Raw genomic sequence first — 12,278 nt, forward strand, 5'->3', positions numbered from 1 at the left:
GCAACGAAGTTACAAACCCCTCTGAGGAAGAGACTTGTTGCAGAGCTTCAGCTAGTCTATTAGGCTGATTCCTTGGCGAGAGGCCAGACAAGAAAACTTGACAGAAGGCAAGAAGAGCAAGGCCTGTTGAGCAGATCTAAGATAGCACACGGTTGGTTAATTGCAACTGTTAATTGTATCTTGCTTTCAATGGGTGTCCATGGAAAAATGGATTATAAATCCTGGTAGTGACAAACATGGACTTAAGGAGTGCTCATATCTGACTTTTCTGTGTATACTTGGGCAGAGTGATATATTAACTGCATCTTTCTCTGTTCTGAGACCTCTCAGGAAGGGAGGGGACTGTAGTTCACTGGTAGAGCATGTTATTAACTGTATTTATTTAACTGGAAATGAGCTGGGCCATTTTATTGAGCTGTATTTTATGTATGTATTTATGCTGGTTTTATCATTGATGTAAACCGCCCTGAGCCACTTCGGCGGGAGGGTGAGATAGAAATCTAATGAATGAATAAATAAATAAATATAGTCCACCCTCCAAAGCAGCCACTTTGTCCAGGGAAACATCTCTGTTGTTTAGAGAGCAATTATAATTCTGGGAGATCTTCAGGCCCCGCCTGGAGATTGGCAACTCTAGTTATAACTGATCTTGTTTTGGCTTCAGGCTTCCAAGCATGCTGTTCTCCTCAAGAGAAGGGATATACCCTGCTAACTACAGCTTGGCAAGGTTTGGTGGGATTGCAAAGCAGCTGATGATCCAGCAAGGCTCCCTTCCTCGTCCTTAGTTTAAATGGTGGGGAAAAGTGCTGTCAAGCCAATTTATTGTGACCTTGTTGGGTTTTCAAAGCAAGAGACATTCAGAGGCACTTTGCCATTGCCTGCCTCTTCATAGCAACCTTGGATTTTCTTGGTGGTCTCCCATCCAAATACTAACCAGGGCCAAGCCTCCTTAGGTCTCCAGGTCAGGGCCTCAGCTTAAATAAACTGGAGCAAAATCAGTCAGGGCTGTGCTAAAGGCAGATTCTGGAATTCACCTAGCGAGGTCATAATAGGGCTCAATCCTGCAGGGGATGAAGTCAACAGAAACAAATTGTCTGGCTTACTGCTGCTAGCCTGGCAATGCGTCTTCTCTTTGCTGCTTCTGTGTGAACCTGCTGCCTCCACTGTTCCTGCCAGATGGGCGGGGGGAGGGGATCCTGGCGGGGTTATGGTTTGGTCTCTGATCTAGCATGGCTGATGCATAGTTCTCCCAGGATCTAGGAGGACAGCGGGAGGTTCTGGTGGATCTCACGTGGGAAAACCACCAGAACTGCATTCTTGAGTGGGAGAAAGCGACAGAGATCTGCACTGGAATGACTACACCGTGTGGCTGCAAAGTGAGTTGCTTACTGCACACCTATACTTTTTCTTTTTCTTTTTTTTAAAGCCCCCCGAGGGGGGAATTTTTTTATTTGCATTTCTATAAAACTACAACAGAAATTGGGGAGGGAAAATCTACAATCTATAGGAAAAAGTAAAGAAAACCTAACTAAAAACCCAAGAATGGAGGTTATACAATGCTTAAAACATAGTTATTACTCTTATAAATTTGCTTTCAAACATGAAGAGTGCCCGCCAATCATCGCTTCTGTTGACAAAACCTGCTTATCTGACTGAACAGAGAGTAGTTGCAAAACTATAACGCAATAATTACAGCCCTTAAGAAAAGTTTAGCATCACCACGCTTTACTCCCCCCCCCAGGCATCTTTTAAAACCAATGTTCCCTCAGTAAGAACAGTACAACACATTTTTCTTCTTCCGTCTTCGATGTATCTTCTTTCTTCAATTATCTTTTAGTTTCTATAAGTCCGGATCTGTCCATTCATGATATGAACCAAGTTCTTTTTTTTCCTGGGAGATCTTTGCTTCCTTAGATCAAAAGAGTCTTTCCTTTTGTTGCAATTACAACACGCTCATTGGAGATTCTAACCTTTCTCTTAGCAAGCAGATCATATAAACTTAGGGTAGCGAACCCTTTACTCCAAAGAAACCGCTTCTCGGTTAGCTTTCCAGTCCAGCCACAAAAAACTAAATTTAGAATCTCCTTGCCATTCATATATCTCTATGATCCTCATACTGTCCCTTTAAAAGTGTAGCTGCTTTTAGTACAGATCCAGATCGCTTCTCACTTTAGCCACCAGAGGGCCCACGATTCACTTTAGAGTCTGTGGTTAGGTCACAACCTAACTTTCCGCTGTCTCCTTTCTGAAGAAAACATTGGTCCCGCCTCCCTCTTCACCTCTCGTCGCCATCTTTTGGGGATGTTTACATCAGCCGAGAAAGAATGCCAAAGTCTTTAAGGTCTGTTTAAATGCTCCTCTTTCTTTTAGAAAAACTCTCTGCTACAGTCCATTGCCACAGTTTGATCAGTCCCTCCCTCCTTGCTTTCGCATTTGCTTAAAATGTCGGGAGATAGGGTGTCCCCTCCTCCCCTTCATTTGTACGCTTGTAGTGGAGGGACTTCATTTCTAGGCTTTAGTGTCTTGTTTCAATGATAACTCACTCATCAATCCTTGAATCGATCCAGCCAGGTCCTAAAATGGCCCCTGGGATCACGGCCAGGCAGAGAAAATTGCTAAACCTCCAAATGCTTGTTCCAGTGGTCGCTTCTAGTCCAGTACAGGGACCTTCAGGGCAGAGAGTAGCCCCCCTGTACTGGCTAGCAGCTGGAGGTAGGGCTCTCCAAAGCCCCCTGGCTAGAAGCCCATTGCCTATGGGCTTCATGGGGGAGTGTGCACCATCACGCTCCCTCCTAATCCCCGATTCATGGCACACGTCTCTTGGAGGAACCCAGAGACGCTGCCATTGTTCAAAGTGCCAAAGACTGGAACACCTATGCTTTTTCTTGACCTGGTGACTGTTGCCTCTGGATCAAGGTTATGCTTCTGGCAAAATCACATACCAGTGAGGTCAGACCCCCCTCCCCAAATACCCTTTTTAAAATCCTTTGCCTTAACTCCTGCATTGTTGCCCCTGCCCAAGATGAGATTAAGTCAGGAATGAGATTTGGGGGACTTCTGGTTTCAGCATTTCGCCACTCCATCTCGCTTGGATGGAGACGCACTGAGACCCAGCTGACAGGAAGGGTCCGAGATGGTCCCGGACCCTCCTGGGATCTTTGTAGGAGACCACCAGCCTGGTGAGCTAAGAAGAGCCTCTTCCAAGGCGACGGCCAAGGAATTGAGGCTCACCTTTTCCCTGTAAGGCCCCATCGCCATATAGAGCCAATATGGCGATCAGAGACGAGTGCCGGAGCAAGTGGACATGATCAAAAGTTTGAAAAAATGCTTCTAAAAGACCCCCAAGGCTCCAAACCGTGAGTTAAGCAACATTCAAGTGTTCAAAGCAATTATTCGAACCTTGGTAGAAATTAGAAGTGCCTAAAAACAAAGCGTGGGTTGAGGGGGAACTCAAGATACCCCCCAAAGTAAAATCTGAAAAGCGATTTTAAATTGAGAACAAAAGACTTTAAGCTAATCTAAATAGAAGAAAATTTAAACAAAGTCAGAAGCTGTATGCTAGTATAAAGCTGATTAAAATCGTTGAACTTTTATCTTGTTTTGGAAAACTTACCTCTTGTTGATATTATGGTGGGGAGAGGGCGGAAAACGATGCCGAAGAAAAAAACCACTCCCAGGAAATAATCAACCAACGACTCCCTCCTGGAACCAGGAAGTAACCACAGACTTTTCTACATTGCTAGCAAATGCAATGCACCCTCTAATGGAGCAGATGACTAATCTCAACACTAAATTGGAAACTGTCCAAAAACAATTGACTCAAATGGATAAAAGAACCACAGTTACCGAGAAAACATTAAAAATGATGGGAAAAAAGACTGAGAGTATTAACAAAAGAGTTGATGAAGCGGAAAAATAAAGAACCTCTGACAAAACACAGCTAACACAGCTCTAGCTGGAAAGATCTACGTATGTCCTACATTTCCATGGGATTCCAGAAGAAAAAAAATGAAAAGTTAAAGGAACTCTTAGCAGATGCCCCCGCTCCACTAATGGATTGTAAACAAGAATTATTGAAGGAGATGGACTTGGCCTATAGGATCTACCCGGATTTTATAAAGAAAAACAAACTCCCAGGAGAAATTTATTTGAAATTCACAAAACGATCTACCAGGGATCTGGTGCTAAAATCCACGATAGAGAAGTCTTTAAAAATCAAAAATGAAGATGTTAAAATTCTGAAAGATATCCCCTTTGAAGTGAGGAAGAAGAGGAGACTCTATAAGGAACTTACTCTCTTGCTACAAAAAAACAAAATACCCTATAGATGGATATTCCCCGAAGGGCTGAGTTTCAATTATGAGGACAAAAATTTCAAGGTTGACTCTGTTCCTAAAGCAAATAAGTTTATGCTCCAATTTTCAAAGCCAAATCAAAATAGAAAAGAAAAGAATCCGAAACCTTTTGCAGAGGAGGAGGAAGTTGAAGAATCGTACTCACAGGACTCAATCTTCAGAGTCTTCGGAATCTGAAAAAGAAGCCGCTCCCAAACTTCGGACAAGGAAGAAACATAAGAAGAAAAGACTCTGAAACTAAGATAGACGTTTACTGCAGTTTTTGTTAAAACGATATTCAAGGCTAATTTCTATGTTTAAACTTTTATTTGCAAAGCTATCTTTGCATTAGTAGGTGGTATCATTATATAAGCATGTAATCCAGATTGATGTCACTTTGTTAGCTCCACTTCCCCACTTCCCTTTATAACTGTAGTGTATTAGTGTATTAGTGTTCCACTACCCTATTCTAGTACATTTAGTGTTGTAATATTGGAAAAATAATAAAATCTTTATAAAAAAAAACCAACGAATGAGATTTGGGAGACAGTGGTCAGATGCACCACAGAAAAAAAAAATCCTGAGAAAATCCTCAATATATTTGGAGATTACTGGTAGATCAGAAAACAGCAAGAAAACTGGTAGATCAGAAAAAAGCTCCCACCTCTCAGCTTGGACGCCAGTTTGGTGTAGTGGTTAAGTGCGTGGACTCTACTCTGGGAGAACTGGGTTTGATTCCCCACTTCTCCACTTACAGCTGCTGGATGACATTGGGCAACCCATAGTTCTGACAGAGATGTTCTTTAAAAAGCAGGTCTTTAAAGAGCTCTTTCAGCCTCACCTACTTCATAGGGTGTCTGTTGTGGGGAGGGGAGGGGAAGGGACAGGAGTTTGTAAGCCACTCTGAGACTCCGAGTGAAGGGCAGGTTATAAATCCAATCTCCTCCTCCTCCTCCTCCTCCTCCTTGTACTGCTGCTGTTTGTCAGGCTTCTGCAGTCCCTTTGAACTTTAAAGAGGCTGCAGAAAACAGGCCCCACCAGCTTGGGTTGGGGCTAGCTGACTTTTCCTGCAGCCTGGTTTAAAACGGGCTGCAAGAGAAGTTAGCCCAGGATCAGCCTTAGCTGGAGTTAGCTCCTCTTGCAGCTAGGTTCAAACTGAACTGAAAGAGAGGACCATCTGGGGCAGCAGGAGCTGAGAGCTCCACTTCGCCTCGGCTGGGGCTGGCTCCTTTTACAGCTCAGTTTAAACCAAGCTGCAAGAAATCACTCAAGGATCAACTGGGGCAGTGGGAGCTGAGAGCTTCCCTCCACCTCAGCTTGGTGTTGACTTCTCTATCTTGCAGACTGGTTTAAACTGGGCTGCAACAGAAGTCAGCCCAAGATCAGCTGTGCCCGCGGAGAACAGACTGCTGCCCATGGGCACAGCTTCTGTTGTACAATTTTTTCGTTGCTTTTTTTCTTCTCGGGTATATTGGACCAAAAAAAAATTCAGGATTTCTGAAAAATCCTAGATGTGAATACTGCACTGGTATTGGAATCCAGGATTTTTCAAGAAACCTGAATTTTTTTTCAGTTCCATATACGCAAACTGGAAAGGGGGGGGGATTGTACACCCCTGGTGCATACAGAATCATAGAATCATAGAGTTTGGAAGGAAGGGACCTCCAGGATCATCTAGTCCAACCCCCTGGACAAGGCAAGAAATTCACAAATACCTTCCCCTCCACCCCCACAGTGACTGCTGTTCCATGCCCAGAAGATGACAAAAAGCCTCCAGGATCCTCAGGCAAACTGGCCTGGAGAAGAATTGCTTCCTGACCTCTAAGTGGCAATCAGCATTTCCCTGGGCGTGTAAGAAAGGGCCACAAGAACTAAGCACTGAGGCAATCCTTCCTGCCCTCCCTCTCATGATCTGCCTAAGTTGACACAATCAGCATTGCTGTCAGATGGCCATCTAGCCTCTGTTTGAAGACCTCCAAGGAAGGAGAGCCCACCACCCCCCAAAGGAAGCCTGTTCCACTAAGGAACCGCTCCATCAGGAGGTTCTTCCTAGTGTTTAGCTGGATGCAACTTGATGGTGCTTTACACACACACAATGGTAATTGTTAGAACCCTGACAGAAAATGAAGGAGGGTTCTTCCGGATTTCTAAAGTATGTGAGAGCAAGCTGAGAAGTTTTGTATTTTCTTTTTGCCACATGATGAGGATCATGATGGCCCAAAGCCAATACAAAATGTCCTCTCAACTGCCTGAGCCATAAGAAGAAAAGCCCAACCAGACAGTCACATCCCATGTCACCCCTCAATTTCCCCTCAGTGTCCATGAATTGTCCTCAGTCCTAGATCTCTTTAGTTGGGGGCCATTCCAGTCCAGCTCCTCCCCGATGCAACAAAGTAATGTGACCAGCCCTTAACTATGCAGGAAAAATCCATGCTGCAAATCCTCCCCAAATCAGCTCCAGTACACAGAGAAGATGTGTGGTCCACAGCCGGCATTCCCTCTATCCCTTTATCCAAATAATTGATAAAGATGTTGAACAAAACAGGTCCCAGGACAGATCCTTAAGGCACTCCACTTGTTACTCCAAGAAGATGAGGAACCTAGATCAGGGAGGATCAGCACTGCTGTTGTTATTAGACCCAACAGAAATGGGAAGTAAAAGTGGGAGGGAATGCAGAACAAAAGAAAAGGATGTGCTCATAAACCAAGGCAAAATAATGGATACAGAAAGGGCCAGAGTCTCATTGCCTCTTCCCCTTCCAAATTTGTAAGCTGCTCAGAGACCCTTCGGGGCTGGAAAATGTAAAACTTTACATTTATCCCCACTGAAATTCATTTTATTGTTTTAGCCCAGTTTTCCAGCCTGTCAGGATCATCCTGTATCCTGACTGTCTTCTATCGTATTTTCTACCACTCCCAATTTAGTATCATCTGCAGATTTAATAAGCATTCCCTCTATCCCTTTATCCAAATAATTGATAAAGATGTTGAACAAAACAGGTCCCAGGACAGATCCTTAAGGCACTCCACTTGTTACTCCAAGAAGATGAGGAACCTAGATCAGGGAGGATCAGCACTGCTGTTGTTATTAGACCCAACAGAAATGGGAAGTAAAAGTGGGAGGGAATGCAGAACAAAAGAAAAGGATGTGCTCATAAACCAAGGCAAAATAATGGATACAGAAAGGGCCAGAGTCTCATTGCTTCTTTCCCTTTCAAATGAAGCTAAGCAACAACAGCACTTTAACTCAACTATTGGAGGGCTGGGGGAGGGGCTAGATGAAGTTAAACTTTGAGAGCTTTGGAGGATGTTCCTAGAAGAGAAGATTGAATTCGGGGTGGTGGGGGTGGGGAAATCAGGTATCTAACACTTTGTGTGCTGCCTGTCTCTTGAACTTGCAGGCACAGCATCTCTCACCATCTGACTGGGTCACATTGCAATACACTGGATGCTTCCACCCACTCCTGCCTCCTGCTCCCCAAACCAGTTTGGATTGTTTCAGTGTGTGTTTATTATATGTACACTCTTCTCTTCTCTCAGAGAATGGCCTAAATACACAGATATAGCTGGGTGTCATCAGCATATTGATGGCTAACTGGGTGAGGGGGCGCATATAGACGTTAAATAACATTGACGAGAGGATTGCCTCCTGCAGCACTCCACATTCCAGTGGGTATCGCGGAGAGACCCTCTTGCCAAGCGCCACCCTGACCATGGAGAAAGGAGAAAAACCATTTCAAGGCAGTATCCTGAACTCCTACGTCGGCAAGGTGGTTGGATCAGCAGGTCGTAGTCGACCATATTGAATGCTGCCTTTAGGTCTAATAAATTACCTGCCTACCATTTTTCTTCTCGCATTGACATAGAGAGTATTCCATCTTTCTGTGTTATACCTCTGAGAATGTCAGTCACAGCTGCTGGTGAAACATCAGGTCCTACAATGCCAAGACCATGGCCACACAGCCTGGAAAACAACTGATTCAAAAGCAGATGAGAACAAAGAAACGCAGCAAAAGGAGTGGTGTGCTGGAAGCGGTCTGAATGCAGATTCCTGTAAAACAAATGCAGAAACAATTGGACAAAAGCAGGATTTTTGCGCCCCTTTGACTTGGTACAGAATGGCAAGGTTCGAGAAAAAACTATTTTGATCAAAAAATAGGTCTACAAATTCTGTGGTATCAATATCTACAACTTAAAAACCTGATGGTACTAAAAAAACTTGCGGATGTAATTTCTGAGCCTCTTGGAGAACAGGTGAGGTGCCAGAAGATTGGAGGTGGACAAATGTTGTCCCCATCTTCAAGAAGGGGAAAAAGGAGGATCCGGGTAACTACCTACCCATCAGCTTGACGTCTATACCTGGGAATGTTTTAGAATAAATCATCAAATAGATAGTCCTTGAGCATTTAGAAAGGATGGCTGTGATTACTAAGAGCCAGCATGGGTTTTTCAAGAACAAGTCATGTCAGACTAACCTTATCTCTTTTTTTGAGAAAGCGACTACCTTGCTGGATCAGGGGAATGCTGTAGCCATAGTTTATCTTGATTTCCGTAAGGTTCCATATAATATTCTTGTTGACAAATTGGAAAAATGTGATTTGGATCCTATGACTGTAACTGGTTGACAGATCACACCCAAAGAGTGCTTTTGTCCAATTTTCAAGTGTGTTTAATTTCATGCTTATTGAGAACCAAACTTGGTTCGTGAATGTCGCAAGCTGCAAATATACCTGTTGGTAGAAGTTTCTTTTTTTGATCCCAAATTTTGATTGGTGTTGACAATAACAAGTTGTTTTTAATAGATTTGGGCCAATGGGTTGATGGCAGCCAAAATATTTCTTGCAGATTATATAGTGCAGAGTAAATCTGTTCTATTTGCATCCAAGGTGTTTGAGACTCTTTGTGTAACATTTGAACCACTTGTGAGAGAACAGTTGGTTGAAAGTAAGATTGTAACAATGAAAAATCAAATCCTCCCAGACATGAAGGGCTATGTAATATATTGCGACTGATCCTAGATCTTTTGCCATCCCACCAAAAAAAGGGAAGGGAAAGAGCATTTTGCCAGGTATGAATTTTTTTTAAAAAAAATAAATTTATTTTCAGTTTTCATCAAAACATATTCATTTCCATCTTATTATACATTTCATAACATAATGATCGTCTGTCTTCTATAACATTATTTGTCTTTAACTAGCCTAATTTCAGTTCTATTATGCGTGGATGAAGATCGGTCATACAATAGAAATGAGTCACTGGTTAAAAGCTTGGAAAACTTTAAATTACATGAGAGCAACGCCATATAAGGAAAACATATATAAAATGTGTTATAGGTGGCATTGGACCCCGGAAAAAGTTGCAAAATGTTTCCCAAGGGCTTCAAATATTTGTTGGAGATGTAGGAAAAATATAGGTACATATCTCCACATATGGTGGAAATGTGATAAAATCCAGAGTTTCTGGGGAAAAAATAATTAAATACTGATTGAAATACTACAAATTAATATTCCGTTAATACCAGAAATATATTTACTAAACATGATACCAGACACAATAGAGGACCATAACCATATAATCGTATATATTTTGACAGCTGCTAGAATATTAATAGCTAAGCGATGGAAAACAAAAAGTATACCATCTATAAAATAACTTAAATACAAAATCCTAGAAGTAGCAGAAATGGATAAATTAAATATAGCACTACAAAACAAATCGGAGGAGCTATTCTGGGACAGATGGGAAATAATTTATGACTGGCTGAAGATGAAGAAGACATAATAGAACAGGTATGAAATTCTTTATCTGCTGTAAAAATGGGCAAAGAGCAAAAAAGAAAGAGAAATTTAGGCAAAATGAAACTCTTGACCATATGGAACCAATGCAACAGAGATGGATTCAGAGATTCTCAGTTTTTGAAGTCAGCTTGTATGTTTTGGAATAATTGATGAAAGTTACATGATAATAAATCTTTTAAATCCAGGGGTATCTGAACTCCCAAATGTCACCATTCATCCATGATCCAGTGGTATGGGAAGTCTCTTTGTAGTTGTTCTTTTGCCGCCTGATAAAGATCAATAGGATGCACACACATACACCCCACCAGAAAAATACAACATATGCAACAATGGGCAAAAGACAGAAGAGACTCCCCCACTTCTGCAGCAGTATACTGCATATCCTGCAGTTGTGGACAGGTTTACATTGGGATCACACAACATAGCATCCAGACAAGAATAAAAGAACATGAAAGACACTGCATACTCGGCCAACCTGAAAAATCAGCAGTGGCTGAACATAACCTAACTCAAACAGGACACAGTATCTTATTCCAAGACACTGAAAGGCTGGACAACACATCCAATTACCATATCAGATTACACAGGGAAGCCATTGAAATTCATAAACAAACACAATTTCAACAGGAAGGAAGAGAGTTTAAAAATAAATAGGGCATGGTTTCTTGTCCTGAAAAACAAAAAATGCTCTACATCTTACAACAGTAGTACAGATAAGATTAGAATTTCAACAGCCAATCCATATGCAAAAGAACCTCCTCAGGAAAGCTCCTCCATTAGCATGTTTTCACAGCCTGGGGAACTCTTACAAGATAATCTCAGCCCTACCCCACCTTCCTGAGTAGATATAAATTACCTGCCTACCATTTTTCTTCTCACATTGACACAGAGAGTACTCTATCTTTCTGTGTTATACCTCTGAGGATGCCAGTCACAGCTGCTGGTGAAACATCAGGTCTTACAATGCCAAGACCATGGCCACACAGCCTGGAAAACAACTGATTCAAAAGCAGATGAGAACAAAGAAATGCAGCAAAAGGAGTGGTGTGCTGGAAGCGGTCTGAATGCAGATTCCTGTAAAACAAATGCAGAAACAAGAAAAAGACCCAACACAAATGGGAAGTAAAAGTGGGAGGGAATGCAGAACAAAAGAATAGGATGTCCTCCTCATAAACCAAGGCAAAATAATGGATACAGAAAGGGCCAGAGTCTCATTGCCTCTTCCCCTTCCAAATTTGTAAGCTGCTCAGAGACCCTTCGGGGTTGGAGCGGGGTAGAAATCGAAGATATAAATAAATAAATAAATAAATAAATATAAATGAAGCTAAGCAACAGCAACACTTTAACTCAACTATGGGAGGGCTGGGGGAGGGGCTAGATGAAGTTAAACTTTGAGAGCTTTGGAGGATGTTCCTAGAAGAGAAGATTGAATTCGGGGTGGTGGGGGTGGGGAAATCAGGTATTTAACACTTTGTGTGCTGCCTGTCTCTTGAACTTGCAGGCACGGCATCTCTCACTATCTGACTGGGTCACATTGCAATACACTGGATGCTTCCACCCACTCCTGCCTCCTGCTCCCCAAACCAGTTTGGATTGTTTCAGTGTGTGTCTATTATATGTACACTCTTCTCTTCTCTCAGAGAATGGCCTAAATACACAGCTTGTGCTTTCCTCTTGCCATTTCTTCTGGACAATTTCCATTGCTTATCTCTGGCTTTTTACTATGCTTCCCCTCTTTCAGCACTTCCTCTTTCCTTTGTCTCCCAACTTATTTCATTCTACCTGATGTGTCTTTTAATTACAGTTTCCAGAGGTTCAGCTGCATCTGTGCCCCTATGAGCAGCCTGAATGCAGAAACGGTGGCCCAAACTGGGCAGAAAGGTAGCACACAAATCTCGTAAGTGAAGCTTTCTCTTGCACTATGTCCTGTTAAATTCATGTGTACCAAACAGTTGTATAGGAACAAGACCAGTTTAAAAAACAAAAAACAACCTGCTGTCCCTATAAAGGTAAAGGTTCCCTTGCTCGAAAGCCAGTTGAGTCTGACTCTAGGGTTGCAGTGCTCATCTCCGTTTCAAAGCCGAAGAGCCAGTGCTGTCCGAAGACGTTTCCGTGGTCATGTGGCTGGCATGACTAAAGACCAAGA

Source organism: Gekko japonicus, unplaced genomic scaffold (genome assembly GCF_001447785.1).
Source record: "Gekko japonicus isolate JY-2015 unplaced genomic scaffold, Gekko_japonicus_V1.1 scaffold15, whole genome shotgun sequence".
NCBI classification, from domain to species: Eukaryota; Metazoa; Chordata; class Lepidosauria; order Squamata; family Gekkonidae; genus Gekko; species Gekko japonicus.